This window comes from Stegostoma tigrinum, unplaced genomic scaffold, assembly GCF_030684315.1.
Source record: "Stegostoma tigrinum isolate sSteTig4 unplaced genomic scaffold, sSteTig4.hap1 scaffold_66, whole genome shotgun sequence".
In the NCBI taxonomy this organism is placed as follows: Eukaryota; Metazoa; Chordata; class Chondrichthyes; order Orectolobiformes; family Stegostomatidae; genus Stegostoma; species Stegostoma tigrinum.
In genome coordinates this window covers 801,312-828,925 of record NW_026728600.1, presented here as the reverse complement: position 1 = coordinate 828,925, position 27,614 = coordinate 801,312, and the positions used below count along the sequence as shown (strand labels likewise).

General features: G+C 43.6%; 1 long non-coding RNA gene and 1 pseudogene across 2 annotated transcripts; one reads left to right on the top strand and one right to left on the bottom strand.

Moving 5' to 3' along the window:
• Positions 1–11,039: 11,039 nt before the first annotated feature.
• Positions 11,040–11,220, top strand: LOC132209104 (U2 spliceosomal RNA; annotated as a pseudogene).
• An 827-nt stretch (positions 11,221–12,047) lies between these two features.
• Positions 12,048–27,407, bottom strand: LOC132209098 (uncharacterized). Of its 2 annotated transcripts, XR_009445201.1 has the most exons (4): positions 27,181–27,407; positions 25,218–25,393; positions 21,737–21,835; positions 12,049–16,163 (listed from the first exon to the last, which is right to left on the bottom strand). It is a non-coding gene; the product is annotated as an uncharacterized LOC132209098 (long non-coding RNA). The 2 variants fall into 2 exon arrangements; XR_009445202.1 differs by lacking the exon at positions 21,737–21,835 and having other exon boundaries at positions 12,048–16,163.
• Between the last annotated feature and the right edge of the window lie 207 nt (positions 27,408–27,614).

Sequence of the window (27,614 nt, the reverse complement as noted above, 5' to 3'; positions counted from 1 at the left end):
GGGGATGAGATGGCCTTGTGGAATTATTTCTAGACTATTAATCCAAGGACCCAGGTAATGACCCACACCCCAATTCAAATCCCGCCATGGCAGATTGTGGAATTTGAATTCATTGAAATACCTGGAATGATGAAACTATTAAGCCATCATTGATCATTCGGGAAAAAAAAACACCTGGCTCACTAATGGCCTTCAGGGAAGGAAATCTGCCATCCTTACCTGGCCTGGCCTACATGTGACTCCAGACCAACAGCAATGTGGTTGACTCTCAACTGCTATTTGGAATGACCAAACCAGCCACTCAGTTATATCAATCGCCACAAAGTCTCACAGAAATGACACAGGACAGACCTATTTACAGCAATATACAGCATGTGTAGGGTAGAGATGCAAGAAAAAAGCTCACAAACACCTTCTCAAGGGCAACGAGGAAAGGGAAGTAAATGCTGGCCCAGCCAGTCACGCCCACAAACCATTAATGCACAAAGAAGATGCCCACACTCACGAAAGACAGACTGAGGTGACACAGCTTACTTTAAGCAGGGACTTAGAAGTATATCTACATGGGCATGATATTCAGGAATATGGGAAAAGGCAAAAAAAAGTAATTAATTCCACATTTTATTTCTATCTGACCTGATCATCAACAATCCCCTTTTTTGTTTATATTTTTCTCTCGCTGTCTCTTTCTCAATTTATTCAACTCATTCCTTCCCCCTTCAAAACAAATATCCCTGTCACCAGCATAAATCACAATATTTGATGCAGATTTCAGTTCTGATGTTTGTTCAGTCGACTTCAAATACGTTAACTCTGCTTTTATTTAATCAGAAACTGCCAAACTGTTCACTTTCCTCAGCACTGTTCACTTCCTCAGTTTTATTTTTGTTTCAGACCTCTGACATATTTCATTCTTTGTTTTTTTTTAAAAATAAATTTCACGGGAAGACAAAATCATTGGCAAAAGAAGCATTTAATGCCCATCATTAATTACCTTTAGCTGTGACCATTCTACACGGCAGTTTGAAGCGAGAAACATTTTGTGGGTCTGAATTCACACTTAATTCACCCCAGGTAATAACGTTAGATTTCTTGACCAGAGGAGATCAGTGAAATGAGACAGGTTTTTTGACAAATTGCTGCTGGTTTTATGGTTGCTATTAGTGAAATTGACCTTGGTTACAATTCTTATCATTAGAATGAAAGTCCTACCACCAATTGTGGTAGGATTTGTAACAGTATCTATCATGTAACAACCAGTGTCTCTGCATTACCTGCTGAGTGACTGAACTACTCTAACATGGTGTCCCTATCGCTAGTTACTTTGAAAACAAGAACAAGGGTGTGATCAAATTATTTGTAACTTGGAAGACTGGTCAGTTGACAGCTGGAACCATAAAGCCTGAATTTTACCAAGGCATAGATAATGGTTTATCCAGCACAGCACAGAGGCAGAGCGGGAGATTGCAGACATTATGGAGCTGGTGTTGGACAAATTTGGTGATGGAGACAACAGTAAGGCATAAATCAAAAAAGGCCCTCAATGTTGTGAACAAGCCTTGTTCTCAGATGCTTGCGAAGGATGAGTCTAAAATTCATGGACAATGAAGCGAGGTTTTAATTGAAACTGAAGATAGTTGTTTCCAGCTTTTCCAAATACAGGTAACAGAAACAGCAACAAAGTTGTATATGCATTGCGGCAGTAGTGACTGGACAGAGATAGAAAGGCTTACCAGGAACACCAACAACAGCGAGAAAGGGATAGTAACCAGCCTGAATAATCATCAGTACACCTTCTATTCGAAGTGGTAACGTTGACCAAGATGCAGTAAGAAAAATAAGACCCAAGGATAAACCCCTGCCCATTGTTGTAACATTCCAGTCCATTGTTCTCAGATTCTGATCCATTGTTGTAACATTCCAGACTATTGTTCTCAGATTCTGATCCATTGTTGTAACATTCCAGTCTATTGTTCGCAGATTCTGGTCCATTGTTGTAACATTCCAGACTATTGTTCTGAGATTCTGATCCATTGTTGTAACATCCCAGTCTGTTGTTCGCAGATTCTGATCCATTGTTGTAACATTCCAGTCTATTGTCCTCAGATTCTGATCTCTCCACCCACTCTCTCTGCAGCTGTCGATCCCTGTTAGTGCTGTCGCTGATGCTCCTGCTTATACTATGGGATAAGACATTGAACAGAGCGCCTTAGTTATAGGAGAGGGAAAGCTTTCTGTGACGCAGTTAGAATCCATAGAGACTGACATCAATCACAGTCACTGAACAAATAGTTCCAGTTAACCCCTTTCAATACACCTTCAGTGAACCTTTGGCTCACAACTGAAACTGGGCTGGATTGGATCTTAACATCGTTGTCTATTTGTTGTATATTCCATCACCAATTGCTCTAAAGATGTATGTGGTGAGGTAGAATGATGGATGTTTTCATTTTGCAGTTTAAGTGGCTCTGCCTTGTTGTCCACGTGCAATGCTGTAACCACCTGCATCAATACACTATGCACCCCCCAAAAAAGACAAGCAAAATGTCATTACTGTGCTGATTGTATAAAAAAAATGCTGAGCAAAATTGGGTTGGCCTTGCAGAGAAAGTGTGGATTTCTCACTGCTGTAATAAAACAACATTGTATGTTGAAGATACAAAATACTTCATTGCAGTTCATATGCTTTAAAGCAGTAACATTTACATTTCTTGATTCAATTGACCAAAACTAAAATCAAATGTGGTGTGCAAAAAGATGTTGTTCATTAAAGCCCATGGACTAAAGAGCCAGGGACAGAATGAATGTGACATTGGTTCGGACACAGAGAGGAATGGGGGCAGTGGCTATAGAGACTGGAGAGGAATACAGTGATATCCCAATGTCATCAGTATTTAGCGAGCACTTATTCTGACAGACGGAATGAAATGTAATGCAGAGCAAAGAAACAGATTATATTTGGGAGATGGAATGCCAAACAACAATATGAACACACCATGATAATTTTAAATATAATAGGAAATTATATTTTATGTAAACACTGTTTAATCATGGTGTATGCAGAATGATGAATTGTTCATATACGCACAGGCTATTCAGAAATAAAAGCAGACAAAGATTTCAAAATAACAAGGTTTAGAGTTGGATGAACACAACAGGCCAAGCAGCATCTTAGGAGCAGAAAAGCTGACATTTTGGGATTTCAAAATGTTAGGTGTATAGGGATTTTACAGGATAATAATAGTAGAGATATAGTTCACCCTCATTGTTGCAGAGATGACAGGCTGAGTGACCTCCATCTTTGCTGTAAGTATTCTGAGATTTGTGTGAAAAGGTTTCAGAGCCTGAGCGGAAACACTTTCAGTGAAGGGCACGGATTGTGCCGTCATGAGTAATCTATTTCTGTTGTCTCATGAAGTGCAGCTGCCTTGGAAATTTATTTTCAATCAAAATCGATTCCCTGAAATTCCTGCATTGAGGACGATATTCACAAAATGTTTTTAATAAAGAAACAGACACGTGGTGTAATACACGTGTAACCAGCCTAGTGGCTCTCACAGAATCAGGAATGGACGATATTGTCCAAATATAGCCAAGTTCAACATCTGGACCTATCAAGAAAAGCAAAATTCTGGAGATTAAGGAAACCTGAAATAGAAGTTACTGGAGAAACGCAATATATGAGGCAACATCTGGAGAGAGATTTTGAGTTAACAGATCTGGTCTGTTATGAATCTGTTCTGAGAAAGTCAGATTGCAGATACTGCTAGATCTGATCATTTTTTTTTTATTCCAGCATTTCTTTTCTTTCTTTTCACTGTCACAATTTGTCTGATCTGAATCAGAACAGTGAAGCTGCCATTTGAGTTGACCTTCAAGTATTTGTGAATGGTCACTAAAGGAGACATTGCAAAATTTCTTTCACAAAGATCCCAAGTATCGATGGCATGTTACATTGAGATAAATTGTCATGAAAAGTTTGAACTCAGTGGCACTGATATCGCACGATCAGTCATCTTATTGAAAACGATTTGGATCCTTAACTCAATGTCAAGCCATGCTCCTGATGTCGCTGGGGTTACATTCATCCAGCAAAGTCTTACCTTTCTGAGACTTTGGGCTCAATTTTGAAAACATAAAATATCTTGATATTTTTAGTAGGATGCACTCAACCATGCGTTTTAGCAGGCGCTAGCAAAGGTTGAGTTTATTTGTCATCACCAATAGCTCTGGAGAAAGTATCAGTGACCTTCCTGAAACACTTCCAAACCAAATGCTGCAGACGCGCACACAGAGCTGTTTGTTAGGGATTCCAGGATTTTTTTTCAATACATTATAGTCAAGGAACAGCAATTTAGTGCCGATCCAGGATGAGAAGTGACTTGAATGCCAACTTTCAGAGATTGTTTTTCCCATTGTCCAGTCGAGGACATTACCAGTGCAGGATTGTCTCCAATTTGCATTGATCACATTTTTGTTCAGGGTCCATAATGCCACAATGAGTGAAGTAACATGGGTGGCATGGGAAGTTACTCTGATCTCACTTCAAATGATGTTGGAACATGAGCTAAAACACTAAAGAGTGAAAGTACAGAACACTATGCTCATTGTTCTCACAATATTCCAAAGCTTTTTTTCGGTACGGACTTCCGATTCTGTCAGCAGATGTTTGTCCTATTTGTGATGTGGCTAGTTGGTGTCTGGAATGCACGGCTAGGAGGGTGGTTGAGGCAGGGAACATCCCAAACTTTAAAAGCACTTTGATCAGCACCTGGTGGTGTAGTCTCAATGGGCCTTTTCTCAATTGTATGATTCTGTGTGGGAGCAGCCATGAAAGGTCTGATGTATTCTGAAGTACTGGCCAATGGTACTTGTTTGTCGGTTCCATCAAGTGTGCTCAGAATGTGTTTCAAAACAGCATCACTCAGACAGTATCAGCACTTACTCAGCCGAGGACAGCCCAGCTATCTCTGAAGATATACAGGATTTTTCAAATGGTCAGTGCAAGATTATTCCAGCTGTTTATCGCCATTATTTTAACAAAACCAATAAAATGGATACAGCTTTCCCTTCATTAGAATAAAATATTTTAGCTGTTATGGTGTCATTCCTCAAAAGAAGAACAAACTCCTTCTGCCCATGTGCATATTTTTGGGATGTATTTGTTTTCCTGCCGGTTCTTAAACCCCATTCCCCTCCAGTGCTGCTTCCATGATCTGGTTCCATGTTTGTGCCACTCGAATATGCATTTCCAAAGAGAATGTTTCTGTTTGAGCCAAGGTTGTGAATGCTCACAAACTAACAGATCATATTCCTCAGCACCGTTTCACAGTCCTCAGTTCCTGCAGTAGTCTATGTCGTTATTCCAAAATATGAGGCACTATTCAGGTTGAGCTGATGAATGGCGAACAAGAACAGTTCTTCAGTGTTGCCGGGCAGGAATTATCTCCAACAGGACGCAATCCAAAAGCACCACCTTGATATTCAAAGAAATAATCAACTTCCAGTGACAAATATCCTGTGTGTAACTATTCATCTGAAATTCACCAAATCAGAGTCAGAAAGTTGTGAAGAATGGAAACAGAGGCTTCAGTTCACTTCATCCATCCCAATTACATATACCCAATAAATCTTCTCCCATTTGCTAGCTTTTGACCCGTATCCTTCTAAACCTTTCCTAATCACATACTCATCTTTTCAAATGTTGTAATTGTACCAAACTCCATTACTTCCCCTTGCAGCTCATTCCACACACTCACCTCCCTCTGTGTGAAAAAGTTACCCCTGAGGTTCCTTCTAAATCTTTTCCAGCTCACCTTAAACTCGCACCCTCTAATTTTGGACTCCCCACCCCGCTGAAAACACCTTGTCTGGATACCCTATCTATTCTCCTCCTTACTTTATAAATCTCACTGAGGTCACCCCTCAGCCTCCGAATCTCCAGGCAAAAAGCCTGTTCAGTTTCTCCCTGCAGCTCAAACCGTCCAACCCAGGTAACATCCTTATAAATATTTTCTGAACCTTTTCAAATTTCACAACATCCTTCCGATAGCAGGGAGACGAGAATTGCATGCAATATTCCAAAAGTGGCCTAACCAGTGTACAGCCACAACAGGACCTCCCAACAACTACACGCAACGCACTGACCAATAAAGGCAAGTTGTACCAAATGCAACAGGAGGAGACTCCCAACTTTAAGGGCATTTAAATGGGCATTGGATAAACATATGGATAATAATGGAATCGTGTAGTTTAGACGGACTTCAGATTGTTTCACATTTTGGCACAAAATCGAGGGCCGAAGGGCCTGTACTGCACTATGTAATATTCTATGTTCTATGTTAAATGCTCTCTTCACTATCCTATCTATCTCTGAATCCCCTTTCAAGGAACAAAGTGCCTGCACACCAGGACTCATCGCTCAGCAATACACCCCAGAGCCTTACCATTTAGAGTACAAGTGCTGCCCTAATTTGATTTCCAAAATGCAACACCTCAGATTTATTCAAATTAAATCTGCCTACCATTCCTTGGTCCATTGACCCATCTGATCAAGATCCCATTGTACTCTGAAGTAACCTTTTTCAGTGTCCACTACATTTCCAATTTGGTGAACTTCTAGCTGGAAGTTTTCAAGGTCAATTAATGCCGGTCTAGCTACACTAGAATCCCAAATGAATTTTTAAAAAAGTCTGATTTTCCAGAAAAATTATTGATCTATAGAGCGAATTGCTGTCTTTGATGTCATGGGATATATTTGCAAAATGCAGTTCATGCATAATGTGAAAGAAAAAGACAAATCACAGCTCAGGTCACAGATCATTTAAGATAACACAGCATCTTTTGGAGCAGCTGCAGGAGCACTCAAAATGCCATGCCTCGTGGGTGTCGACTTCAAGATAAGTGTGATTAATGTAGTTCTGTTTTTTTGATTGGAATAGATATGGTGAGCTGAAGGTTCTGTTTTTCTGCTGAATGGCTCTCTGACCTTAATTTTTGAAAACAGAAAAAGCAGTCTCACAATTTCCATAATATGTCAGCTTTTGTGCTCCTGAGATGCTGTTTGACCTGCTGTGTTCATCAAGCTTCACACTTTGTTATCTTGGATTCACCAGCATCTGCAGTTCCCATTATCTCTGATCACAATTTCCATGTGATGTGAGCATCAAGTGATGAGGATTACAATCTCAAAGACCACACAGCATCCTGGCTTGAATCTATATCATTGTCCATTCACTGACACTTCTTCAGAATCCTGAACGCCTCCATGTAACATATGTTAGTGTCCCTGGGTTTCACCATCATATTCTGAATGGAAATTAGACAGAGGCAAGAAATGCAGGTCTTGCCAACAAAAGTCATCTCAACAGTACAAATAAAAGTAATCTGTCCTATTAAAGACATATATTCAGCCCAATCTGTTTACTAAAGCAGTTTTATTGAGATTTTAGCTTTGTTCTATGTCTCTGATCTTTCTGAAAAACCATGAAGCTTTCCTGAGCATTTTCATAGTGTCGTTTAAAAATCGTATTTGGAAGTTGTACCCATCATTCTGAAAGGGAGAGCCTTCATGGCCATGTGAAAACTTGGATCAGGAGTAAGTGATTAGAAAAATCAAACCAAGTTAGCCATGTGGTGAGCTCTTGAATGATGTGGCCTCAAATAAACGTTCCTCTCCACCCCTGCTAAAATTGGTGTGTTATTCTGAGTCATGAATCTGTCTGCCACTCCCTGACGAATATTCAATAACTTATCTTCCATCTCTCTCTGGAAAGACTTCCATAAACACACAATCCTTTGAAAGGGTAAAATAAACAAGTCACCATTGTCTAACTGAGATATTGTCCAGTTTTACAGTCCATCCACTGGTGGTAATCTCGTGCACAAATGGAAATATTGTTTCAGCATTCAACTTGAAAAGACTGCTCGGAATATTTTGCGTTCAAAACAAGATCATGTGTCATTCGCCTAAAGTGCAATAAATCTAGGGCCAGTCTGGTCATGATTTCCTCTGAAGATAAATACTTCTCAAAAGAACCACTTCAGTCAATCATCTCTGGATGGCTTCTGATTTCATCGTGCCCACAGCCTCATGCAGTCTCACCATTAACCTGGAAAAGTGGCCAAAAACCGCTCTATTCGGCCTTGAGACTGCTCGACCATATCCTGCAGCAAACCAGGTACTACAGCCACGTTACCTTTCTGAGTACCTGCCTAAGGAACCAGATCATCCCCATTGGACTACAGTCCACATTCAAGCCTTCCCAATTTTTCCCCAGATGTGACAATGTCTACATCCAGAACATTAAGACACTTCAGAAGCATCTTTCCCTGCAACTCCTGAAACACACACTCGCAGCAATGCGACGGCAACTCCAGGCAATACAATCCAGCCTACCCAAGCTCAGACCCTCCCTCTCTCAGACCTCTACACGCCTCGCACTCACTCCAACCTCTTCCCTGCAGAACGTACAGCCCTCTGCACCAATCCCAACCTCACCATAAAACCCATGGACAAGGGAGGCACAGTTGTTGTATGGCACACTGACCTCTACATCGCTGAGGTTACACGCCAACTCTCCAACACCACCTCCTACTGCCCCCTTAATCATGACCCCACGCCCGACCACCAAACCATCATCTCCCAAACAACCCACAACCTCATCACCTCAGGTGACCTTCCACCCACAGCCTCCAACCTCATCATTCCCCAACCCTGCAACGGCTGTTTCTATGTCCTTCCCAAAATCCACAAACCTGCCTGCCCTGGTTGACCCATTATCTCTGCCTGCTCCTGCCCCACCGAACGGATCTCCACCTCATTGGAATTCATCTTTTCACATTTCGCCCAGGAACTCCCTACCTACGTCTGTGACACCACCCATGCTCTCCATCTCCTACAAAACTTACAATTCCCCAGGCCCCAACACCCTCATCTTTACCATGGACATCCAGTCCCTATGAACCCGCATTCCCAATACAGATGGCCTAAAGGTCATCCGCTTCTTCCTCTCCCACAGGCCCAACCAGTCCCCCTCCGCTGACACCCTCATCCGCCTTGCCGAACTCTCCCTCACCCTCAACAACTTCTCTTTCAATTCCTCCCACTACCTACAGACAAAGGGGGTGGCCATGGGTACCTGCATGGACCCAAGCTGTGCCTCCCTCTTTGTACGTTATGTGGAACAATGCCTCTTCCATACTTCCACAGGCCCTAAACTACACCTCTTCCTCCATTACAGTGATGGCTACATCAACGCCGCCTCATGCATCCACGAGGAGCTCAAACAGTTCATTCACTTCACTGACACCTTCCACCCCCCCCCCCTTAAGTTCACCTGGACCATCTCTAACGCCTCTCCCTCCTTCCTAGACCTCTCTGTCTCCATCTCCGGCAACAACCTAGAAGCCAATATCCATTTCAAGCCCACTGACTCCCAAACTACCTGGAATACACCTCCTACCACCCACCTTCCTGCAAAAATGCCATCCCCTATTCCCAATTGCGCCAGATCTGCTCCCAGGATGAGGAATTCCACACCCTGTACATCTCAGATGTCCTCGTTTTTCAAGGACTGCAACCTCCCCCCACTCAGCGGTCGAGAACTCCCTCGACCGTGTCTCCCACATTTTGCGCAACTCATCCCTCACACCCCATCCCCACCCTTATCTGCCTTCCGGATGGACTACTCTCTCCGTGACTCTCTGGTCCGCTCCACACTCTCCTCCAGCCTCACCACACCTGGCACTTTTCCCTGCAACCGCAGAAAGTGCTCCATCTTCCCCTACCCCTCCCCCCTCATCTCAATCCCAGGTCGCACATCTGCTAATATGGTATACTGCATCCGCTGTTCCCGTTGTGGCTCTGCTGCATCGGAGAAACCAAATGAGACTTGGGGACAACTCTGCAGATCACCCATGCTCGGTTCACACTAAACAACTCCCCCTCCCATTCTGCAAATGACATGTCCGTCCTGGGCATCCTGCAGTGCCACAACGATGCCACCCGAAGGTTACAGGAATAGCAACTCATATTCTGCTTGGGATCACTGTAGCCCAATGGTATCAATGTGTATTTCACAAGCTTCAAAATCTCCCCTTCCGCCACTGCATCCCAAAACCAGCCCAGCTTGTCCCCGCCTCCCTAACCTGTTCTTCCACTCATCCGTCCCCTCCTCCCACCTCAAGCCGCACCCCCATCTCATACCTACAAACCTCATCCCGATTCCTTGACCAGTCCGTCCTTCCCGACTGACCTATCCCCTACCTACCTCCCCACCTACACACACCTTTACTGGCTCCATCCCCGCCTCTTTGACCTGACTGCCTCCTCTCCACCTATCTTCTCCTACACAGCAGCAGCTACGCACTGATGATGTCTTCTCGACTGGAGACGAAACGTTTGCAATTCATTTGCCAAACTCGGCGAACAAACCAACAGCCAACTATCTTCTCCTCTCTCCATCTTCAGTCCGCCTCCCCCTCTCTCCCTATTTATTCCAGTACCCTCTCCCCATCCCCCTTTTCTGATGAAGGGTCTCGGCCCGAAACACCAGCTTCTGTGCCCCTGAGATGCTGCTTGTCCTGCTGTGTTCATCCAGCTTCACACTTTGTTATCTTGGATTCTCCAGCATCTGCAGTTCACATTATCGCTGATGCAGACAGTGACAGGCTGAAGCACCTTCCCCTGTGCTGGGACATTCTCTGAGTGTGCGGTTCTGTGCCGGTTGTTGCTGCAATCTCACTGACCCTCCACCAGTCGGGGAACTGGTTGATGAGGCTTGTTGGTGACGTCAGCTCTGCCCTATCTCATCTGATTGGTACCTTTCCGATGATCTACATTCACTGCGAAGAGAGATTTATAGAAAAGGTGCTGAAAAAGTGTTGGTGTAAACTGACTGTTTGCCCTGGTCTGGAAGCCCAGGAGTTTGGGAACAGTAAAAACTGACAGCAGTGATTTACAAGTCTTTGCACACAGTCAGGCTGATGGAAAATATGGAAGGTAACTGGGACTTAAGGTAGTCCAGCACTATAACGGCATTGCTTCTTGGCCTATTTGGTTGACCTCAGTGTGTCGTACTTATTCTTGTCAGTTTTAATATCTGATATGTCCTTTATTGAAAGATCCTGTGTTAAACTGATTGTTGGAGTAAGAAGTAGGAGCTTGCTCCATTTGCTGTGTTTCCAGGACTGCTTATAGTCTCTTTGAACCAATTCTAAAAACAGTCTCATCAAAATTTGAGGAAGGGTCCAGGCATGAGACGTCAGCCTTCCTGCCATGTTCATCCAGCTCTACACCTTGTTATCTCGGATTCTCCAGCATCTGCTCAACAGGCCCTTCAGCCCCACAAGTCCACACCAAACCTCAGAGCATCCCAGCCAGACCTACAACCCACCTAATCTACCCCTCCCTAAACATTACAGGCAATTTAACATGGCCAACCACCTAACCGGCACATCTTTGGATTGTGGCAGCACCCTGACGAAACCCACACAGACACAGGGAGAATGTGTAAACTCCACACAGGCAGTCTGCTAGAATCGAACACAGGTCCTGGCGTTGTGAGGCAGCAGTGCTAACCACTGAGCCACCATGCCGCCAAAGTGCTTTCTCTCAGTACTCTCACCCAACTTTCTCCAAATTTCTTGTTCCAAGGTAACTGTTAATCTGTCCTTTTTTGAATGTTCAACACTTGCTCTGATGTTAGTGCCTCATCCCTGGTAATGCTGCACCTTCCCACCAACACCATCCCCAAATATCCACACATGGCATCAGCAGTAAAAGAAAATCGCCTGCCAACACTACCTCATTACAAATAGCATTTCAGAAAAAAAAATGAAGCTGTCGAAGTATTCACTAGTGTTGACTTTCATGATGACTTGGGATGTATTGAACTAGAGATTTTGGAAACACTGTGAGCCAGGAAAGGATATGGCATATACAACACACGTTTTTCATTTGAGTGCAGAGCAACTAATCAAACAAGTGTGCATGTGACTGCTTTATTTTTCACATGCCAAGGCCTGTGAGCTTAATCAGATTACCAATTCACTGATGTGGGATACAACTGTGAATGACAGTCAGTGGCACATTATTCCGAAAGCCAACTCTCACATTAGCCAGACTCTGAGATATTTGCAAATCTAGCGAAATGAGCCAGAGTTAAATAAAAATGCTAAATCAAGATGCAGAATTGCCTGTCCACAAATTACATTCTTGCTCTAAGAACTCTACAAGCTTTTCAGCAACTGACACGAGTTATGCCGCAATATCTCTGCCCTTCCCTGACATTTTTGCACTTTGATGTTTCAACTAGAACTTAATGTCTCACAGTGCTCCTGTCTTGCCTGGTGTTTATCACAGGCATAAGCCAGGCAGCTTAGCATTGTTATTACCAGCAGTCAGTCAAGGGCTGGTCTGCAGCTATGGCAACAAACACATGTGTTTTGACCAAATGGGCACGTCTCAAATTCTCAGGGAAACAGTTCTCAGTCAGGGCAAGGGAGATAGTATTCAGTCAGGAGGTCCTGACACAGCATGGCCAAGGAATCATTCGATATCAGCCCAGGGACTTCGACACTGTCAGTCAGCCATTTGGGATCAGGGGATCTGTGTCACTACAGTACAGAGAGGTGGCCACACTCACCACTAATTACATTCCCAAAATGCTCCAGTAGACTTGTTGAGCCTGAATTATGAGCATCAATCCAAGCTGACCCTATCCATTCCTGCCACTGGGGGTCAGTTTGATGAAATTCTCAAAGGTGTTCAGGAGATTGGGAGGTTCAAGTCCATCGCTCCCTGAAATCGCAACACAAGTAGATAAGATGGTGAAGAATTTCACTTTCATGGTACACTGCATCAGGATCTGGTCAGCTTTGATATCTGGCTCATAAGTGAGATGAGGTATTTTTTTCGAGCATGTATTGTTCCTATGAGAACAGCTGTGGTTCCATTCATGCATTGTTTTTATTTCAACCATGAAACGGCCACAACTTGATTAGAAGTGAAAGTGACCATCAACCAGATTGAACTGTCGGTTGCTAAATAAATTAAGACAGAGATAAATGTATTTGCAGGAGTTTTTTTTTGTTCAAAAAAAATCATTCATGGAATCTTGATATCACTGGATAAGAATGGAAGTTTTCTTCCCTAAAAGGACAGAGGTGAACAGATGGCTTTTTCTAACTGACAACAGATTCACGGTCATCATTAGATTCTTAATTCCAGATTTTAAAAAAAAATCAAATTCCACCGTCTGGAATGGTGTGATTCAAATCTAGGTCACTAGCCCATATCTCAGTCTCTGTGTGAGATGTTAATGTGATGACATCCCATTGATTTATATACTTCTATAAATTAAAGTCTCTGTATAGGAATCAAATGCAGATAAAAGACTTTAATTTACAGAAGTAAACTCTTATCTACCTACACATAGGTATGCAGACACTACCCTGAAGCTTCCTGCCCAGCCAGGAATGCGGTGTGTAAAGCTTTTGTAACTCCTTTTCTTCTCACACATCGGTATGCAGACACTGTCTTAAGCTTCCTGACTGAATTGAAATTAGAATCAAACTGTTGTTTCAAATAGGGTTAGGTGGGGAAAATTTGTAAGGGTGTGAAACCTCTAAAGCATGTAACTTCTGTCGCTGGCAAAGGGGCCAGGGCACTGACTTTGTTCTAGCCAGACACACTAGCAACTTGAAATCACAATCGATCTTGGGCAACAACTCAAAAATCGCCTACTGCCATTAGCAGCTACTTCGCTAGCAATCGATACTATAAGCTGGTCTTTTATGTTTTTGATGTAATAATTGCTTGGTATCCTATTTTTGTCTGTTGTAGTAATTGTTTTATGCATCATGCCATTATAAATTGTGAAATCATTTTAAGTATCATATCTTTTGTGAAGTATAATAAGCGGGCACTGTCTGCTGCTCGGGGAGAATTACTTGCGAGACTCTGCACTCTGTGCCGGGTTGAGTACAGTAATGCTCCACAGCTTGTACTTGCTTGGTAATAAAAGGATTTGTGTTTTTCTAAACAGGTCAGTGTCTTGTGATTGCAGCAAGTCCGTGAGGGTCTCCGAAAACAAACTTGACATGTGGAGTAATGGACAGCAGACTAAATAGAAAATATACACCAGATATCACACCATGTCTTGTTTTTTGTATTCATCACGAGATCCGTCACTGCTATGGACACCTGGTAAAGATCTGAAGAGACTGCATTCCCCATGGACGGGTCACCAGGTTTCATTGCATTTTTGCAATCGGCTATCAGGAGTATAGAACATGACTCATCCCAATCTTTTGTTTCAATTTAAAACTTTCCTTTGATTGTTTCCAATAAACAAATATCTATTCGTAGTTGAAACATGTCTGTGGAGAGCAATAGAATCCATAATTGTAAAAGGTGTGCAAACATATTGACCGGGCACAACAAATAAAGGGCCATTAAGATCAACATAGAATCCCTACACTGTGGAAGATGGCCATTCAGTCCATTACCAACCCTCCAAGCAACATCCAACCCAGTCTCACACCCTGCCCTGCATTTTGCACACAAGACACTATGGGCAATTTAGCATTGTCATTCTACCGAATTTGCACATTTTTGGACTATGGGAAGAAACTAGAGCACCTGGAGGAAACCCACGCAGGCAGGGTCTGGGTAGGACACTCTTTTTAAGTTCAGTGTGAACTCGATGGGCTAAATGGTCTGCCTCCAGACTGGAGGGATTCTCTGATCTCCAGAAGCAAGCCCAAAAAGCATGGTTTGGATATAGCTAACAGGAGAATCAAAAACCAACTTCACAGTTACTCAGAAATTTGCTGCTCGTTAACCAGTCCCGATGAACCAGGAAATCCTTTTTCACATACTGTGCGGGCGGCTAGTCTTTAGTCAGTGAGAATGTGTCAATGTGTCGTGATAAATTGACTATTCCCAAACTCTACCTGACAGATACACAATTGATATTAACATTTTATCCACAATACCTGTACCTTTAATTGAGCAGGGATCAGTAACACCAGTACAAACAGCCCAAAACCATGGTTCACTTGATAGTGAGAGTGACAGCAAAATCCTTCAAATGTGCTTCTTTGTGAACTCACTGGTGTGTTAACAGTTTGGATAACTGAGTGAATGCTTTCCCCACTCAGAGCTCATGAATGGGCTCTCCCAGTGTGAACCTGCTGGAACACAGGCAGGTAGGATGACCAAGTGAATGCTTTCTCACATTTAGAGCAGGTGAATGGTTTCTCCCCAGTGTGAACGCTCTGTAGGTGAGGTGAGCAAGTGAATCCCTTCCCACACTGGGAGCAGATGAATGGTCACTCCCCAGAGTGAAGTCGCTGGTGGATCAGCGGGCAATTCGAGTCAGCAAAGCTTTTCCCTCACGCAGAACAGGCCAACGGTCTCTCTCCAGTGTGAATTTGCTCATGCATCAGCGGTTGAGATGTCTGAGTGAATGCTTTCCCACATTTCAAGCATGTGAATGGTTTCTCTACAGTGCGAACTCACTGGTGTTTAAGCAGGCTGGAGGACTGAGTGAATCCCATTCCACAATCAGAGCAGGTGAATGGTTTCTCTCCAGTGTGACTCTGGTGGTCAGTTTCTAGCTGGGATGGATTAAAAAATTCGTTCCTGCAATCTGCACATTTCCACAGTCTCTCCCCAGTGTCACTGCGCTGGTGTTCGGACATTTCAGATGAATCTTCACAGACTCTTTACAGATCATGTGCATTTCTCCCCAGTGTGAATGCTGCTTTTTCCTCCAATGTTCAAAATCCTGAGGTAACTGGTTTGTGATAAACAAAGTGACTGTCAGAGCTCGATGTGGACCTGTTTGAATTCTCCAATTGCAGACCAAGCTTTCAAACAGAAAGCAAGTGCAGTGAGTGAGGAACCAGAAGAACAACCACAGATTGTGAAATCGAGAAATCCTCTGGACATTTATGGAGCGACACTTGGGAAATATGCTGGATCATCATTAGAACAAATTCAAATAAATATCCTCCAGGTAAGGGATCCAGTCAGTATTTGCATAAAACTGCTGAAAGAGAGGTGGGAGAGCCAGGGAGCAAGGGCAGGCATTGTAACTCAGTCTTTCAGAGGGATCAAAAGGTTAAGAACAGTGCAGAAGTAAAATTGTGGAAATCTGAAATGAAAACAAAAAATGCTTAGTCAGAGTTGTACAGCATAAACCAATCCCTTTCATCCCAGTTGTCCATGCTGACCATATGTCCCAAATTAATCTAATCCCATTTGCAAGCAATTGACCCATATTCCTCTAAACCCTTCCTATTCACATACCCATCCAGATGCCTTTTAAATGTCATAATTGTACCAGCTTCCACCAGTTCCTCTGGCAGGTCATTCTACACAGGCACCACCCACTTTCCCTTAAAAAAGTTTCCCTCTCAGCTTAAACCAATGTGTTTAGTTCTAGTCTCCCCTACCCCAGGTAAACAAACTTGGCTACTCACTCCATGCCCACCATAATTTTATTAACCTCTAAGGTAACCTCTCAGCCTTCAACGCTCCAGGGAAAATAGCCCCAGCATATTCGGCCTCTCCCTGCAGCTCAAAACTTCCAACATCCTTGTAAAACTTTTCTGCATCCTGCTAAGTTTAACAGCATCATTCCTATTGCAGGGAGGCCCGAATTGAACACAGTATTCCAAAAGCAGCATCATCAATGCCTTGTTCAGCCTATAACATGACCTCCCAACTCCTACACTCAATGCACTGACCAATAAATGCAAGCATAGCAAATATCATCTTCACTACCTTCTGTACCTGCAATCCCCCTTCAAGGAACTGTGCACCTGCACCTCAAGGAGTGTCTGTCGTGTAACAGTCCCCAGGGCCTCACCATTAACTGTTTAAGCCCTGCCCTGATTTTCATTACCATAATGCAATAGCTCGCATTTATCCAAACTGAACTGATTGCTGTCACACCTCGGCCCATCGACCCATCTGACTAAGATCCCATTGTCCTTGGAGATAAACTTCTTTGCTGTTTACTACACCAACAATTTGTGTCATCTGCACACTTAGTAACCATTCCTCCAATATGCATGCCACATGACTTGTATCAATGGCAAAAAGCAGTGGAACCAGCACCGATCCTTGCAGCACACTGCTGTTCATAGTCATCTAGACTGAGAAAAAAAAAGCACCCCCACCACGATCCTGTTTCCTACCTTCAAGCCAATTTTGTTTCAAATAGCTAACTCTTCCTGGATTCCACTTGATCTAATCTTGCTAACCTGTCCGTCATGTGTAGTTTTGGTGAATGCCTTGCTGAAGCCCATTTAGACAAAGTCCACTGCTTTGTCTTCTTCAATCTTCTTTGTCACTTCCTCAAAAAACTCAATCAAGTTAGTTTCTCAAGATTTCCCACTCACAAAGCCATGTTGGCTATCCCTAATCAGTCTTTGCTTCTCTCAACACATGCAAACCCTGTCCCTCAGATTCCCCTCCAGCAATTTACCCACCACTGACATCAGGCTCAATGGTCAATGGTCCTCTAGCTTTTCCTTAAAGAATGGCACCAGATTAGCCACTCAGCCTTCTGGCACTTCACCAGTGTCTCAGTGATGCAGATATCTCAGCAAGGGGCCTGCAATTACTTCCCCAGCTTCTCACAGTTTGTGGATAACACCTGATCATGAGCCAGGGACCTATTCACCTTTATGCAGTTTAAGACGTCCAGCACCTAGACCTCTGTAATATGGACACTTGTCAACTCATTATTTATTTCTCCAAGTTCTCTAGCTTCCATATCCTTCTCTGCTGTAAATACTAATGTGAAATACTCATTCACATCTCACCCTGCAGTTCCACACAGACAGCCTTGTTGATCTTTAAAGGGGCCCTGTTTTGTCCCAAGTTGCTTTTTTGTCCCAAATGAAGTGTCAGAATCTCTTGGATAAGGATAGCTCATGTCTCCTTTTTGCCATCTTCATTTCCCTTGAGTATACTCCTACTGCCCTTATACTTTGAGGGATTGACCCAGTTCCTGCTGTCATTACCTGACATGCGCTGCCTTCTTTTTCTTAACCACAGCCTCAATTTTTTCAGTCGTCCAATAGCCCCGACAATTACCAGCCTTGCCCTTCACATGAACAGGAACATACTGCCTCTGGACTCTCCCTATTTTATTTTTGAAGGCCTTCCACTTTCCAAGTATACCGTTAACTGCATATTACCTCTCCCGATCATTGTTTGGAAGTTCTTGCCCAATACTGTCAAAGTTGGCCTTCCTCCAATTTAGAAATGTATATGAAATATACAACTTTTATATTTAAACTGATCACAGCTGTTTGCATCTGGCACATATTCCTCTAAACCTTTCTTATATATGTCCTAATTCAAATGCCTTTTAACCAATGTGACTGTACCTGCATCCACCACCTCCTCTGAAAATTCGTTTCACACATGAACCACACTGTAAAAGAAAAATTGTCCCTCATATTTTTTTCAAATATGTCTTTCTCCTCTCACCTTACATGTCCCCTTGTCTTAATCACCCAACCTAGGGGAAAAAACCCTTAATATTCACATAATCTGTGCCCCTCATGTTTTTTATGAGGATTTGTAAGGTCACCCCGTAACCAGTGAGAAAAGTTTAAGCTTTGGCAGTCTCTTGATAATTGAGCCCTCCATTCCTGGCAACATCTCAGCAAGTCTTTTCTGACCTGTCTCCAGTTTAATAATAATGTCCTTCCTGTAACAGGGCGACCAGAACTGCACGCAATACCTCAAATGAAGCCTCAACAATGTCCTGTACAACCTCAACATAACATCCCATTTCCTATACTCAAAGGAGTGAGCAATGAAGGCAAGTGTGCATAACAATTTACTAACCACCCTGTCGGCCTGTCTCCATAAACTTCGAAGAATTATGCAGTGAATCTCAGCATTTCTCTGTTCCACAACACTACCCTGGGTGTAACCATCAATTGTGTAATTCCTACCCTTGTTCATTTTACCAAAATACAATATTTCACATTTATTCAAATTGAGCTTCATCTTCTACTCCTCAACCCATTGACCCAATTGATTAACATGTCACCATCATCTGAGATAACCTTCACTAACCACTATACCAACAATTCAGTATCATCTGCAAACTTAGTAATCTTGTCCCTTAAATTCTCATCCAAATCGTTAGTGTAAATGAGAAACAAAAGTGGGCTGTACCGATTGCTGTGGAACACGCTGGTCACAGAACTCCACTCTGAAAAATCCTCCAGCACCACGTTCTCTCCTATAACTAAACCAATTTTGTTTCCAATTAGCAAGTTCTTCCTGAATCACATGTGATCTAACTTTACAGATTAGTCTACCATGTGCAACCCTGACAAAAGCTTCACTCTCATTCTAGAGGTGTTGCAAATCTGACCCAAGTCCCCTGCCATTTGTCCATGGCCCTCTTGATCATTCCTTGAAAAGTTAAATCCCAAATCTTTGGGAATAACTGCTGAATCTTCATCCAGCTGCCATTCAGACTGTTCCAGATCCTGGGAACTTGCTGAGTCAAGTAATCTTCAAGTTTTCACACTGCATTATTTGCCAATTACCTGAATGTTGTATTCTGCAGTTACCAAACATTGCCACAATGTTAATCTTTTTTCTCTCTCTGCAAACTAATATCCTGGAAACAAACCTACTACTCAACTAAATCATTGCTAATCAGCCCCAAGGAGAATCATCCGAGCTTCTGTTAGCTCTCTCCAAACCAGAAACCCATCATAATTTTAGATAACAAAGTGTGGAGCTGAATGAACACAGCAGGCCCAGCAGCATATGCTGTGTTCATTCAGCTCCACGCTTTGTTATCTCAGATTCTTCATCATCTGCAGTTCCCATCATCACCCATCATAATTGTAACTTACTTATGGGATGTGGTCTTTGCTGCCCAGACTAATATTGACTGTCCATTTTTATTTGATTTGGAGAAAGTGGCGGTGAACCACTTTCTCTCACTAATGCACTCCGTGTACTGTAAGTGCACCACTGTGTCGTTTAGATGATAATCCACCCTGGAGCCTCACCTCACTCCCTATCGCAAGAATCATACCTCAATCCTCACTACCCTCCCTATCATGAAAATGACCCTGGAGCCTGCACTATTGCAGGCTCCACCCTCGAGCCTTACCACCTTTCCTATCACTGGAATCTCTCCCCAGCCTCACAACCTGCCTACTGTTGGAATCCCCCTCTAGCCTCAGAACTCTCACGGTCTCTGTAGATTCCTCCAGTCTCTCAAGCCTCCTTATCTCGAATCTCCTCCAGCCTCAACACCCTCCTATCTCTGTAAATTCCTCCAGCCCGTATAAACTTCCTTAGATGTGTAATTGCCTTTACCCTCACAAACCTCCTTCTGTTTGAGGTCTCCTCCAGCCTCTCAATCCTCACCATTTCTGCAACTTCCTCCAATCTCACACTTTTCCCTATTTTCGTAATCTTCTCCAGTCTCAGAACCCTTCCAGTCTCTAATATCCTCCAGCCTCACAAATCTCAACATGTCCCTTCCTCTAATACAGTCCTAATGATGATGCCCCATTTTTATTCCTCCACTTGATAGCAGCACGTGCAATTTCCTGGGCTTCAAGCTCCAGAATTTCTTGGTAAACTGCTTCATCTCTATACCTCACTTGTCTCCCAAAAACATTAACCATCTATTCAATTATCATCTATTCTAATATCTCCTTTCCTGAGAGGGGAAAAAAAAAAACATTGCTTGAACTATTGCTTGGCATCTTCTCTGTGAAGTGTCTCGGATGGTGGCCCATCCAGCCTCTGCCAGTTAAAATCCACCACCTAACTATTCTAATCTAATTTTCCAGCAGTTGGCCCATAGACCTGTCTGCGTTGGCACCACAAGTGTGTATCTAAATATGCCTTAAACGCTATGAGGATCTCTGTGCCTACCACCCTCACAGACAGTGAGGTTCAGTGCCATTGTCACAGCATGATGACATCACAGACAGGAACAGAGATGAGCTGAGTCTGTGCAAACCAAAGATCCCCCACACACCGTGAAGGACGGGAGGGTCCCTGATAGGGGGCAGAGGAGACTTAACAGAATGGTTTGTAAAGAAGAGTTGCATGGTTAGGGCTGTTTTTTTAACATTCTTCTTTCATGTGACTTGGGCGTTGCTGGTACAGAGCGAATATCCATCTATAATAGGTGGACTCTCCTTCTCAAACTCTCCCCTCGCCTGGGGTGTGGTAATCTTCAGGTTAAACCAGCCCTATGGTCAGGTCGGAAAATGGTGACTTTACTTTTGGCACAGAGATGCCACTGTGCCTCGGTGGTGTAGAGGGGAATGTTGAATGTGGTGGCTGGGACACAACTCTGACAGTGCGCTTCAACTGGAGGATGTTCACTTTTTCTAACAGTGTTGGGGCTGTACTCATGCAGGGAAGTGAAAAATGTTCCAACACAATCCAGACGAGTGCCTTATAGACAGCAAACAGTCATTGGGGAATCAGATGTTTGAGGAAACTGAGATTGTTCTCCTTGTAACAAAGGATTTTGAGGGACCTTTGATAGAGGTGTTGACAAAAGAAACAGTTCAGGATGATAAAATGTACACTCATGACTGATCATAAAAAAGATTACAGGACATATACTGAAAATTTTAGGAATGATCTATTGAGAGAATGGGGTGATTTAAGAGAAAAAAATTACACGGCAAATGAGAAGTGAGCAGGAACACAATACGAATATCCAGATGTTGATGAATTGAGTAATTCTGTCAGAGTTTAGTGTTACAATTATTGAGTTTCCCCACCTGAAAGTCCACTTGTAATATCCTGTAACACAAATTCATAAAATCCATCACTGTCAGTCCGGGTAGAAATTCACAACATCCCCTCATCCTGGCCGAAGATAACTGTGCATTGTCCCTAATGCACGTTATCCAATGTGGAGGCCAGTCATCGATTCAGGGAGAAATCTATTTGGGTTTCTAGGAATTTCCACCTTGGGACTTCATGTCACTAACCAGAACTGCAGATCTTTGACACATGGCAAAGAATGGCCAAGATTTAGTGACAGGAAAGAGAGAATAGAGATGGAGTGGGATTTTCTAACGACAGTGAAGTCAAATATTAAAACCAATATTTGACTTCACTGTCATTAGAAAATCCCACTCCACCAAAATGTTCCAACACAATCCAGACGAGTGCTAGGACAATATCTGAACTGGCATGGGGGAAGAGGCAAAGAGGAGGAGAAATAAGAGAGACGCAGAATGTTTGTGATTTAGCAGGAGTAGGGCAAAGGATTAAGACGAGCTCTGATAAGGCTTGACACAAGACTGGAGAAAGATGCATGTTTAGGACTAAAACGCCGAGCAACATGCAAGGCAATTTGGTTTGGTGGGCTAGTGGCAGAGAGGGAAGCAGCAGAGGCATCTGATTTGGATTGCCTCAATCTTAATGATATGGAGTTTCTATGTGTCTCCCTCACTTGTTGGAGGGGAGGATGGAGGAGACAGGATGATGGACAACGACCTCCGAGACACTTCACAGAGAAGATGCCAAGCAATAGTTCAAGCAATGTTTTTTTCCCTCTCGGGAAAGGAGATATTAGAATAGATGACTCGCCAGTGTTAGGCTGAACAAACCTAATGATTTAACTTTTATCTAGTATATTAAAATTTACAACAGAAGTCCGCGCTTGAATCCCATCTCAGCAGATGGTGGAATTTGAATTAAATTAAAAAAACGGAATTAAGAATCAACTGGTTGCCATGGAACCATTGCTAATGGCAGAAAAAGGAGAAAACCTAATGTCCTTCAGGGAAAGAAATTTGCCAACCTCAGCAAGCCACTCAGTTGCAAATCACTGCAAAGCCTCAACAAAGGAATGATGCTGGGTGGAACACTTGGCATCTGCCAAGGCACGAGGAAAGACAACTGCAGAATCAGCCCTATCGACTCCATAAACTCCTCCTTACTAATATCTGGGGGCAAGTGGCAAAATTTGGAGAGAGGGCTCAAAGACTAGTCAAGAAACAGCGTCGTATGCATAGAATTTACCTTATAGACAAGTGACACACGCCACCATCACTGTCCTTAGTGAAGGCCTGTCCCAAGAGCAGGCCAGACGTGACAGCACAGTGCTATTCTGATCGCAGTAATTGAACTGGGAGTACAACATTGACTCTGCCACCTGGAAGACTCATGGCTCCTGCTGAATTCCATGAACCATCCTCCCTCAGTTGATAAATTGGCAACAGTGTTATCCCTAGATTATTACTCCAGAGACACTGACATCATTGCGGGGTCCTGGGTTCAAATCCTGCCATGGCAAATGGTGGAATTTGAATTAAATAATGATCTGGAATTAATAGTCGAATGACGACCATGAAACCATTGCTGATTATTTGGGTTCACTTGTGTCCTTTCGGGAAGGAAATCTGCCATACTTACCTGATCTGCATGACATGCAACTCCAAACCCACAGCAATGTGGTTGACTCTTAACTGCCTTCAGGGAAATCAGGGACAGGCAATAAATGCTGGTCCAGCCAGCGATTTCCACATCCCAAGAGTGAATTTTGATTAAAAACTCCATGTTAAACAGCACTTGGAGTAAGCACAGAGTGTAAATGGCAATAGGTGTACTCAATGCCCTCCATCAGGAGTAGTTCACAGCAGGATTACCAATCAAGCTGGTCAGGTCCTAAAGGACAAAGCTGACTTTCTGGGACTGCAGCAGGTGCTGACACAACCAACAGAAGGGAAAAACATAGATCTCATTCTCACAAATTTCCCAGCTGCAGATGCAACTGCCCGTGACAGTATTGGTAACAGCAACCACCGCACAGTCCTGTGGAGACAAAGCATCATCTTAAACTTGAGAATACCCCGAGTGGCGTTGAGTGGCACTAACTTCGGCTAAATGGGACAGACTTGGAACAGATATAGGGGTTCAAAACCAGATATCTTTGAAGCTTTGTCGGACATCAACAGCAGCAGAACTTTCCAGCACAATCTGTAACCTCATGGGCCAGCATATTGTGCACTCAACCATTACCATTGATCCAGGGGAACCACACTGATTGAATGGATAGTATAGGAGGGCATGCCAAGAGCAGCTCCAGGCATAGCTAAAAATAAGGTGCCAGAGGCCTTCTCCAGAGGTCCTCAATATCACAGATGTGAGTTTTCAACCAATTTGATTCATTTCAAATGATATTAATAAATGGAGGAATAGTGCAGCAAAGATTATGGGCACTGGCAACAGTACCGATGACTTGTGCTCTAGAGCTTGCTACCTGCCAAGACAAACTGTTTCAGTCCTGCTACAGCACTGGCATCTGCTGACAATTTGGGAAATTGCCCAGGTCTGTTCAGCACAAAAACACAGCAAATCCAACCTGACCAATTTCCCCTCAAGCAGTCTACTCTCTATCTTCAGTAAAGTGATGGAAGGTGTTGTCAACAGTGGAGCTAAGCAGCACTTAGCAGTAACATGCTCAGTGACACCCAGTTTGGGTCACGCCAGGCACTCAGTTCCTCATCTTATTACAGACTTGATCCACAAATTCACACACAGATGAATTCCTGAGGTGAGGTGAAGGCAACAGCAGAGTCCTGCACAAAAACCATTTCGTTCCACTTCAGTGACAATGACACCTTAGTTTCAGCTCATCTGCTGAACCTCTCATCTATTCCTGCGTTACCTCTAGGCTTAACTATCCAAACACACTCCCAGTTGACCTCCCACATTCAACGTCCCTGTAATCTCAAGAATACATAAAATTCTGCTGCGCTCATGTTCATTTGTACCAAAACCTGTTCACACATCACTGCTGTACTCCCTGACGCACAAAGACTCCTATTTATAAGCAACAATTTAAAATTCTCACCCGTGATTTAATTCCTGGCCGTGATGACCCATGTTTCCCTGCACCACACAACCTTCAAGACTCTGTTGGAGTCTGAAAGTAAATGATTGTCAATGTATTTAATCATTGCTTCACTACTGGAGGCTGTTTCTACAGTTGCCAGGCAACATGGTCTGGAATTCCTATGATAAACCTCTCAGATTTGCTTTCCTTCTTTAAGATAGTCATGAAAACCTGTGAATTTGGTCATGTTTTTGGTCAACTAATCTAATATGGCCTTACATCAAAAGTTCCTTGATAATATTTTTGTGAAATTATAAATATGATAAAAATACATACAGTTTGTTGATTTGGACACACACCATCAGCTCTTCAGTATCGCTAGATGAATGATCTGTAACTTCTCTAATGACCGCATTGTGGGAGTACCTTCATCATATGAACTGCAGCAGCACATGAAAGTTGAACATCACATTTTCCACAGGCAACAGGGCTTTGGCAACGATCGCTGGTATCTGTGGAAGGAAAAACAGACTAAATATTACAGTAGTGCAAAAATGAACGCCAGAATAAAAAAAACTGTCAAATTTGGTGGTCTGAAATGGAAGAAAAATGCACTCTCTGCCAAAATATTGCCTGACTTTGAAAGACGCCATTCAAAAATTAATCTGGTAAGACAGCAGCGCACAGTTAGGAGGTGGACAGCAATGGAAAATTCAGTTACAACAGGTATAAGAAAATAACAGTAAAATACTAAACAGAGATCAAATATATCCATCATTAGAGACTGGAGAGATCAGTCGCCGACAAAGCTGTGATCAGGAAGCACAGAACTAAGTTAGCAGTGCTAGCTGCTATGATCCCACATTCTGGGAAAGAAATCCAGAAGAAACAAACATTTAACTTGGTTTGAATTTGCTCTGTGTAATTTCATTTCATTTCTGAAGAAGGGTCCAGACTCAAAACGCAGGCAGTGCCGATACAGTCATCCATGAACTGGAGGAAGAGGTGGGATTCGGGGCCAGTGTCGGTATGGAAGAGAGATTGTTCCACATAACCAAAGAGGCAGGCATAGCTTGGGCCCATGCAGGTACCCATGGCCACCCCCTTTGTCTGTAGGAAGTGGGAGGAGTTGAAAGAGAAGTTGTTGAGCGTGAGGACGAGTTCACTTAGGCACACAAGGGGGTCAGTGGAGGGGAACCGGTCAGACCTGCAGGACAAGAAAAGGCATCGGGCTTTTAGGCCACGTGCATGGGGAATGCAGGTGCTAATGTGGTATACTGCCTCTGCTGTACCTGTTGTGGCCTCCTCTCCATCAGGGAAATTTGGGGACTGCTTTGCAGAATATTTACACTCAGTTCACAATAAACAACTGCACCTTCCAGTCCCATTCCACCGACATGTCCATCATGGGCCTCCTACAACACAATAAAGATGCCACCCAAAGGTTGCAGGATCAGCAACTCATATTCTGCTTTGGAACCCCGCAGCCCAATGGTATCAATGTGGATTTCACAAGCTTCAAAATCTCTCCCTCCCCCAACCGCAGTCCAACACCAGCCCAGCTCATTCCCCCCCCTCACTAACCCATTGTTCCTCTCAGCTACCCGCTTCTCTCATATCAAGCCACACCCCCATTTACTACCTACTAACCTCATCCCACCCCCTTGACCTGTTCATCCTCCCTAGACTGACCTATCCCCTCCCTACCTCCTCAGCTACACTCACCTTTACCGGCTCCAACCCCGTCTCTTTAACTTGTCTGTCTCCTCTCCACCTGCCTCCCCCTCTCTCCCTATTTATTTCAGAATCCCCTTCCCCTCCCCCATTTCTGAAGGGTGTAGGCCCGAAAACGCCAGCTTTCCTGCCCCTCTGATGCTGCCTGTCCTGTTGTGTTCCTCCAGCCCCACACCTTGTTCTCTCACTTTCAGCCAGAGACGGCTGCGCATGCGCCCAGCTTCACCTCCGCCCTCAAAGTTTCAATGCTACCGCGCATGCGCCCCGCTGATCATTGCCCCCAATAAAGATGGTGGCGGTCACACGGGCCTATCGCCATCTGAGGCATTGATTTGTTTTCTGCAAACGTGAGCCTGGGAGTTTCAAATGTGGGTTTTCCGACGTGCACTCCCAAGCCCATACGAATATCACTTCCCACCTGCTTTCTGATGAAGGGTCTAGGCCCGAAACGTCAGCTTTTGTGCTCCTGAGATGCTGCTTGGCCTGCTGTGTTCATCCAGCCTCACATTTTATTATCTTGGAATCTCCAGCATCTGCAGTTCCCATTATCTCTCCCCCCCCCCACCTGCTTTCTGCCGTTTTGCCTTCTTCACCGTGTCCTGCTCTTACATCAATTGCACAATCCTTAGTCTCAGCGAAAGGGCCAGGCACAAAATGTGAGCTTTCCTGCTCCTCTGATACTTCTTGGCCTGTTATATTCATCCAGCTCTACACCTAAGTATCTCGGAGTCTCTAGTTCCGACTGTGCTCAGCGAACCTGCACGGATCACGTGGTTTGCACTGATCCAGCCCTCTCTTCATTCCGATTGGTTATAAGGGCAGAGACGTCCGCCCGGTCATTCACGTCAAACCTGTATTCCTATTGGTCCCACACTGACATCAATCAATCTGACGCAATTGTGACCTGTAGCATGCGCAGTGCTTTCTGTTGTCATTGTCATCAGACTCTGACACTTTGAGACAAATGAGACTGAGAACTGGATGAGAAAGATTGTTACA